Source organism: Mesoplodon bidens, assembly GCF_964165515.1.
Source record: "Mesoplodon bidens genome assembly, chromosome: 6".
NCBI classification, from domain to species: domain Eukaryota; kingdom Metazoa; phylum Chordata; class Mammalia; order Artiodactyla; family Ziphiidae; genus Mesoplodon; species Mesoplodon bidens.
This window is the reverse complement of record NC_138162.1, coordinates 98,276,273-98,286,204: the sequence shown is the minus strand read 5'-3', so window position 1 is coordinate 98,286,204 and position 9,932 is coordinate 98,276,273.

Here is a 9,932-nt window from a genome sequence, read left to right as displayed (position 1 = left end):
GCCTCTCTCTCACTTTGTCGCACTCTTCAACGTCTTTTCCAGGTGGATTCAGTGCTTTCCAGCTGAGACTGGTTTTTGCTAGAAGCAGTTAGATTTTCACAGTTCCATCCAAGGCAAGGAAGGGGAGTTGGCCTTAGACTGCACTGCACTCTGCTGGACGACAGAGGCCCAGTCAGGCAGGGAAATTCTCAGAAGTGTTGTTCTTCATTTTTAATGAAGTTTATGAACATTGTACAGGAGCGTCACATAGAAAGCAAAGTGAGGTTGTCACAGTTGCAAAGCCTCTTACTCTTCAGAGGCACTTAGGCGGTCAGTGGTGCATTTGGAGATCAAGGGACTGTAAGTGTTTCAAGGACAGCTGGATTCCAGCTCTGGTGGTCCCAGCTGTGCCATCTTGAGCAAATTGGTTAACCCCTCTAAGTCTCAGTTTTCTCTTTGGTGGAAGGAGATAATTCATAAGGAGATCCAAAAATTAAAGGAGAAAGTATATGCAAAGTCATTCATTAGCAGAATGACACTTTACTTCAATAAAAGTTGGTTATCATCAACCTCCTCCTTTAAGACACAAAAATTCAAAGGTCTTGACTGAGGGTCCCAAGGTTATATGTCCGCTTAGGGATGGAGGAGGGGGTAATCCCAGGCCAGAACTATCCACCTTCCCGCAAGTGTCCTGGGCTCCAATGAGCTCCTTTCACTCCCCCTACCTAGGTGCTGCCTCATGGACACCTGGCCTTGACCCTTGCCTGACTAACCATGTCACCCCACAAGGAAAAGTTGAAATGTTGCCTTCCTCCCTAACAGAAGAGTTCATTCATAGGTACCACAGTCTCTGTTAAGCAGAGGGCAATGTGAAGCTAGCATAATTCTCAAAATGGAGAGAAAATTCCCTATGCCAAGAGCAATTGGGTTGGGGCAGCAGGGTCCAAGAGCAGGGACCATCAACTGACTGACCTTACTGAACCATTGGAAAGTTCATTCACTCATTTTATATCTATTCATTTGCAAGTATTTACTAACACCACTTGCTAAGCAAGTCTTCTCACCACTCACAGAGAAAAAAAAGAACAGAGCATGAAAATGGGGCTCCAGATGAGCTCTGAAACACCCTTGAGCATCTGGTAGGTGGACTGGTTCCCCTTTTGTGTGGTTTGTCACACTCCCAGGACTGTGACTGAAACCCCTACCAGGGCATTTCCATAATATCCTGCAGAGTGAACAGTCCCTCCAGTAAACAAGTTTGAGCAAGTGAGGGTTCATATTGACTTAAAACATTATGCCATTAAAATAACATATATGCTAACCGGGGCCATTCACATACTGTCTCAACATCATGGTTGTCTTTTTAATAGATTCCATAGGCATAATTGAGCATCGGGCCCTCATAGCCCCCCAGGGTCATTACACAAGGACAGGTCTAAATCACCACTGCTAATGGGTTTGGATTGGAATTCCAGAAATAACCCCAGCTGGGTCACATTCAGTAGCTTATTCAATCTTTCCTGTCTTCAACTTCTCATTGGATCGTGGGAATAATAATATTAATCTTGCAAAATTTTAGAAGAACTAAAGAAAGTAAATGTCAAGCTCCTGGTTTCCTAAATAGAATGGGCACCAAGTAAATCGTTATTATTATAGCCATTTACTATATACATTATATAGCCATTGTTATTATTTCACACCTAAACAAAATACACATGTGAACTGTGTATATGTAAGTTTATATATACACACTGGTGCATATAAAAACATGGATGCTGATTTCTGTTTCTGTATGTAAAATATTTAGTCTAATACTAGAAAAGAGGAAAGAATGTATACTCTTGATATTACAAGGGGTAAATATGCTTACTCAGCCAAATGAAAAATAAAAGGGATACTGCTTTGGGTCATGAAGACAGCTTTTTTTTATCTTTTGAGGCAAGGAAAAGACATGTTTTAAGGAAAGCTCTGGAGATAGCCACTAAATTAAAATGAGATTTAAAATTGTTTGAGGAATGAAATCAGTGTTTCTCCTCATTTGTTTCCTTAAGTATTTTGAAGAAATAAAAGCAAATTATATCTATATAAGTATGTATTTTAGGTTGACTTACATTTTTCCAATGCAAGAAGTTATAGCCATGTTGTAGAAATGCACTGCTACTAACACACCTAGCAGTCATCACCTTCCCACCCCCAAAAGGAAGTATTGTTCTCTAGCATCTGCTACTTTCAGATGAGCAAGTGAAGGCAGAAGGGAGTTTCAATGACAGAAACCCCATGCATGAGGTTATAGGAGCAGACAGCCTATGAGCTCAGAAGCCAGACTGTAGGATTCTACCACCTCTTAGCTGTCTGACCTTGGGCAAATTCTAAACCAGCCTATGCATCATTTTCCTCTACTATAAAATGGAGATAATTGCTCCCCAACCTTATTTCAGGATTAAATCAGTTAATACCTATAGAACAGCACATAGTTAACACTGTTTGTGAAATAATGCTTTTGACTTTAGTGGTATTTTAAAACCCTTTCAATTCAAAACAAAACCTAAGGCCTTTTGGAGAAGTTACACTTGAAAATGAAAGGAAACTTCCTCAATCAAGGGCATCTATGGAAAACCTATAGTTAATATTATACTTTATGGTGCTACAGTGAATGTTTTCTCTAAATTGGGAAGAAGACAGGAATGTTCACTCTCACCTATTCTGGTCACCCTGTATTAGAGGTCTTAAGCATTGCAATAAGGCAAGAAAAAAAGAAATTAAAAAAAAAATTTTAAGCATAAAGATGAGAAAGGAAAAATAAAAAGTAAAACTGCCTCTATTTGCACATGACACAATTGCTTACATCAAAAATCCTGAGGAATCTATAAAGAAACTACTATAACACACAAGTGAATTTACTAAGGTCTCAGGATACAAAGTAAATCTACAAATTTCAATTGTATACATATGTACTATCAGTAAAATTTTGGAAATAAAATTCACAAAACGTATACTATTTTACAATAGTAAAATACTTAGAAATACATAAATAAAGTTGTGTAAGACCTGTACTCTGAAAACTAGAAAACACTGTTGAGAGAAAATAAAGGAGACCTAAATTAATGGAGAGATTTTTTGTAAGAAATAATAAGCTATATTCTTATATTTATATAGAAATAAAAAGGACCTAAAATAGCCCAGTCTCAAAAAAGAAAAAAAAGGGGCTTCCCTGGTGGCACAGTGGTTGAGAGTCCGCCTGCCAGTGCAGGGGACATGGGTTTGTGTCTCGGTCCGGGAGGATCCCACATGCTGCAGAGTGGCTGGGCCCATGAGCCATGGCCGCTGAGCCTGCGCGTCTGGAGCCCGTGCTCCACAATGGGAGAGGCCACAACAGTGAGAGGCCCATGTACCACAAAAAAAAAAAAAAAAAAAGAAAGAAAAAGGAAGGAATTAATTACATAATTTGTATTACTATAGTATAGTAAGCATATTTGTGTAAGGATAAATAGATTATTAAAATGAAATAGAGAGTCCATATGTATACAATAATTTTTGACACAGTCATTAAAACAGTTCAAAAGGGAAAAAGAAAGTCCTTTTAAGAAATGATGCTGAATCAATTGTATATTTGTATCCAAAAAAAAAAGAACACCTCAACTTCTGTCTTACAGCATACACAAAAATCAATTCAAGATGGATCAAAGTTTTATTAAACCTAAAAGTTATAAAATTGCAAAAGAGAAAGAAAGAGAGAATATCAGATGGGGTAGGCAAAGAGTTCTAGACTGGTCAAAAATAGCACTAAACTTAAAATAAGTAAGTTGATCAAGTTTACTTAATCAAAATTAGCAACTGCTCAGTTAAAGACAATGATAAGAAAATTAAAAGGGAGGAAATGTTTGCCACATGTATATCTGTCAAAGGACTTGAATTTGGAACATATTTTTTAAAATCCCAGAAATCAATAATTAAAACATGAATAGTCTAATATATTTAATGGGAAAATATTGGACAAGCCCTTTATTGAAAAAATTATAGAAAAATCTACTGAAAAAAAATCTGATGAAACAGATATGTAATTTACTAGATAAGGAGTTCAAAGAATTAGCAATAAAAATTCTAAGTGAACTTGGGAAAAGAAGAGATGAACACAGTGAGAATTTTAACAAGGAGCTAGAAAAAAAAATCAGAGTTGAAGAATACAAGAAGTGAAATGAAAAACAAACTAGATGAAATTCACAGCACAGTAGATGGCACAGAAGAACACATAAGTGATCAGGAAGATATATGAATGGAAATTAATCAGAACAGCAAAAAGAAAAAAATTAAATGAGGAAAGTTTAAGGGACCTCCATAACAACATCAAGTATACTAACATTTGCATTATAGGGGTACCAGAAGGAGAAGAGAGAGAGAAAGTGATAGAAAATGTATTTGATAAAATTATGGCTGAAAACTTCCTGAAGCTGAAGAAGGAAACAGATTTCTAAGTACAGGAATCATAGAGAATCCCAAACAAGATGAACCCAAAGAGACACACACCAAGACATACTTAAAATGGTAAAAGTTAAAGGTAAAGAGAGAATTTTAAAGGTAGCAAGAGAAAAACAAAGATCCACATTCAAGGGAATCCTTATAAAGTTATAAGCTGATTTTTCTGCAGAAATTTTACAGGCTAGAAGGGAGTGGCATGATATAATCAAAGTGCTGAAGGGCAAAAACCTACAACCTAGGATATTCCATTCAGCAAGATTATCATTCAGAATTGAAGGCTAGATAAAGAATTTCTAGGACAAGTAAAAACTAAAAGAATTCATCAATACTAAACTGACCCTACAAGACGTGTTAAAGGGTCTTTTCTAAGTGGAAAAGAAAAGGCTACAGTACAAAGTAAAGAATTTATAGGAAAGGAAAAATCCCATTAGTAAAAGGAAAATATATAATAAAGGCTGTGGATCAACCACTTAACCAACTATAAAGACTATAAGACAAAAAATTATAAAATTAACTATAACTACAATAAACAGTTAAGGGAAAGACATGAAGATGTAAAATATAATATCAAAAACACAAAATGTAGAGGAGGGGAGTAAAAAATGTAGAACTTTTAAAATGTGTTTGAACTTAAATGATTAGCTGTATGAAAAGCAAATAGATATAGTTATAGGTCAACAAATATGAACCCCATGGTAACCACAAATCAAAACCCTACAGTAGATACACAAAAACCCAAGAGAAAGGAACACAAGCATACCACTAAAGAAAATCATCAAACCACAAGGGAAGAAACTAAAAGAAGAAGAAAAGAACAGAGAAGAACTACAAAAACAACAAGAAAACAAGTAACAAAATGGTAATAAGTACATAACTATCAAAAATCACTTTAAATGTTAAAGACTAAATGTTCCAATCAAAAGACATAGGGTGCTGGACTCACAGAATGAGTATGGAAGCATTCCTTCCTCTGCAAGTTTTTGGAATAGTTTGAGAAGGACAGATGTTAACTCTTCTCTAATGTTTAGTAGAATTCACCTGTGAAGCCATCTGATTCTGGACTTTTGTGTGTTGTAGTATTTTTATTACTGGTTAAATTTCACTGCTGGTAATTGGTCTGTTCATATTTTCTATTTCTTCCTGGTTCAGTCTTGGGGAATTGTACATTTCTAAGAATTTGTCCATTTCTTTTATGTTGTCCACTTTATTGCCATGTAGTTGTTTATAGCAGTCTCTTATGATCTTTTGTACTTCTGCAGTGTTGTTTGTAACTTCTCCTTTTTCATTTCTGATATTATTGATTTAGGACCTCTCTTTTTTATTAATGAATCTGGCTAAAAGTTTGTCAATTTTGTTTATCTTTTCAAAGAATCATCTTTTAGTTTCATTGAACTTTCTATTTTTTGTGTGTCTATTTCATTTATTTCTGCTCTGATGAACATAAGGGCAAAAATCCTCAACAAAATATTAGCAAGCCAAATGCAACAATAAATTAAAAGGATCATATACCATGATCAAGGGGGATTTATCCCAGGGATACAAGGATTTTTCAATATCTTCAAATCAATCAATGTGATATATCACATTGACAAACTGAATTTTTAAAATCATATGAACATCTCAATAGATGCAGAAAAAGTTTTTGACAAAATTCAACATCCATTTATGATAAAAACTCCAGAAAGTGAGTATAGAGGGAACATACCTCAACATAATAAAGGCCATATATGACAGACCCACAGCTAACATCATGCTCAACAGTGAAAAGCTGAAAGCATTTACATTAAGATCAGGACAAAGATAAGAATATCCATTCTCACCATTTTTATTTAACATAGTATTGGAAGTCCTAGCCACAGCAATTAGAAAAGAAAAAGAAATAAAAGGAATCCAAATTGGAAAGGAAGACATAAAGCTGTCACTGTTTGCAGATGACAGGAAACTATACATAGAAAATTCTAAAGATGCCACCAGAAAACTACTAGAGCTCATCAATGAATCTGTTAAAGTTGCCAGATAAAAAATTAATATACAGAAATCTGTTGCATTTCTATACACTAACAATGAACTATCAGAAAGAGAAATTAAGGAAAAAATCCCATTTACAACAGCATCAAAAAGAATAAAATACCTAGGAATAAACCTACCTAAGGAGCTAAAAGACCTGTACTTGGAAAACTATAAGACACTGATGAAAGAAATTGAAGATGACACAAACAGATGGAAAGATATACTATATTCATGGATTGGAAGAATTAATATTGTTAACATGACCATACTACCCAAGGCAACCTACAGATTCAATGCAATCCTTATCAAAATACAAAGGGAATTTTTCACAGAAATAGAATGAATAATTTTAAAATTTGTATGGAAACAAAAATACAGTCTTGAGAAAGAAGAACAGAGCTGGAGGAATCTCATGCCCAGACTTCAGACTATACTGCAAAGCTACAGTAATCAAAACAGTATGGTACTAGCATAATAACAGACACATAGATCAATGGAACAGGATAGAAAGCCCAGAAATAAACCCACGCACTTATGGTCAACTAATCTACAACAAAAAAGGCAAGAATATACAGTGGAGCAAAGACAGTCTCTTCAATGATTGATGCTGGGGAAACTGGACAGCTACAGATAAAAGAATGAAATTAGAACATTCTCCAACACCATATACAAAAATAAACACAAAATATATTAAAGACCTAAATGTTAGACCAGGAACCATAAAACTGCTGGAGGAAAATTTAGGCAGAACACTACTTGACATAATTTGTAGCAGTATATTTTTTAGATCTGTCTCCCTGGGCAAAGGAAACAAAAGCAAAAATAACCAAATGGGTCATAAAAGCTTTTGGACAGCAAAGGAAACCATCAACAAAATGAAAAGACAACCTATTGAATGGAAGAAAATATTTGCAAATGATGTGACCAGGAAGGGGTTAATATTCTAAATATCAAAAAAGCAAACAACCCAATTAAAAAATGGACAGAAAATCTGAATAGACATTTTTCCAAAGAGAATATTCAGGTGGCCAACAGGGACATGAAGAGATGCTCAACAGGGCTTCCCTGGTGGCACAGTGGTTGAGAATCTGCTGGCCAATGCAGGGGACACGGGTTTGAGCCCTGGTCTGGGAAGATCCCACATGCCGTGGAACAACTGGGCCCGTGAGCCACAACTACTGAGCCTGCACATCTGGAGCCTGTGCTCCGCAACAACAGAGGCTGCGATAGTGAGAGGCCCGTGCACCATGATGAAGAGTGGACCCCACTCGCCACAACTATAGAAAGCCCTCGCACAGAAACGAAGACCCAACACAGCCAAAATAAAATAAATAAATAAATTTATTAAAAAAAAAAGAGAGAGATGCTCAACATTGTTAATCATTAGAGAAATGCAAATTAAAACCACAATGAGATATTACATCACACCTGTCAGAATGGCTGTTATCAAAAAGAACTCAAATAACAAATGCTGGAGAGGGTGTAGAGAAAAGGAAACCCTCATTCACTGTTAGTGAGAATGTAAATTGGTGCAGTCACTGTGGAAAACAGTATGGAGGTTTTTCTAAAAACTAAAAATAGAACTACCATATGACTCAGCAATTCCACTCCAGGGTATATATCTGAGAAAAAAATGAGAACACTAATTCAAAAAGATATATGCACCCTAATGTTCCTAGCAGCATTATTTACAATTGCCAAGATATGGAAGCAACCTAAGTGTCCATCACAGATGAATGGATAAAGAAGATTTGGCATATACATAAAATGGAATATTACTCAGCCATAAGAAGAATGAAATTTTGCCATTTGCAACAACATGGATGGACCTGGAGGGTATTATGCTTAGTGAAATGTCAGACACAGAAAGACAAATGCTGTATGTTTTCACTTATATGTGGAATCTAAAAAATAAAACAAATGAGTGTATATAACAAAACAGAAAGAGACTCCTAAATATAGAGAACAAATTAGTTGTTACCAGTGGAGAGAGGAGGGAGGAGGGGCAAGACACAGATAGCAGATTAAGAGGTACAAACCACTGTGCATAAAATAAATAAGATACAAGGATGTAATTTACATCACAGGAATGTAGCCACTATTTTATAACTTTAAATGGAATTTAATCTATAAAAATATTGAATCACTATGTTGTACACCTGAAACTAATGTAAAATTATAGATTATTATAAATTATATATTAATTTCAAAAATAATAATGGAAGTATCATTAAGCACATAAAATATGTTCAACAACCATTGGTTGTCAGAGTAACTAAAATCACAGTGAGATATCACTACACCCCCACAAGAATAGTTAAAAGATAGTCAAGTAACATCAAGTGTTAGCAAAGATGCAAAGCAACTGGAACTCCTTGCACAAATCTTTTACATAAAATGTTACAATCACTCTGGAAGCATTTGGGAGTTTCCCTTAAAGTTAAACAAAATCCATGATTCAGCAATTCCATTCTAGATCCTCTGAATTTTCCCAAGAAGAATAAAAACATAAATCTACAAAAAAAAGACTCACACAAAAATGTTTATAGTAGCTTTATTTAGAACAGCCAAAAACTGGAAGCAGCTCAAATATCCACTAACAGGAAAATGGACAAATGAATATACATCCAATAAAAATAAATAAGCACATAACATGGATGAATCTTAAGAAGATGATGATGAGGAAATGAAGCCAGACACACAAGAGTACATTAAGTGTATGATTTCTTTTAAATAAAGTTCAAGAACAGGGTAAACTAATCTAAGGTGATACACATGAGAATTATTAACTCTAAGAGAGCAGAGACTTGCTGCAATGGGGCAGTTTCTTGAGGACGGAAATTGTCTTCATTGTGGTCGTGGTTACCTACATTCGTATAAATTTGTTAAAACTAATCAGAACATGCACATGAGGTTTGTGTATTTACTGTATGTGAATGATGCCTTAATTTTACAAATAGATCAGGGTCAACCCAATGAAATTAAAATTTTACAATGCAGTAGTTTCCTATGTCAAATAATTAAAAAAATAATGATCCAATGAAGTCCCTCCTGTCATCAAAATCTTCCTATTGCTTCTTTGGCTTTTTAACAAAATCAAAGTACTTACTGTGATTTACAAGGGGGACCTGACCTAGCCTCTTTCCTCTCCACACTCAGCTATCACTCACTCTAATGATCACTTCATCTCAAACACCCTGGCTTGAACAGTCCAGGTCCTTTGCACTTCCCTTGCCCTCTCTTTAGAACACTCTTATTCCACATCTTCTCACGGAGCATTAATTCATGAACCTCTTCATTTACTCACACCCCAGATATCTTTGTTTCAGAGACATCTTCCCTGACACTCTATCTCTTCCTTCCCATTGGCTGTAATTCTTCATAGTGCTAATTTTACCCAAAATTAAACTGCATATGTATCAGTTTGCTTATTGATCACCTATCTGCCCACTGGATTGTCAGCTTCT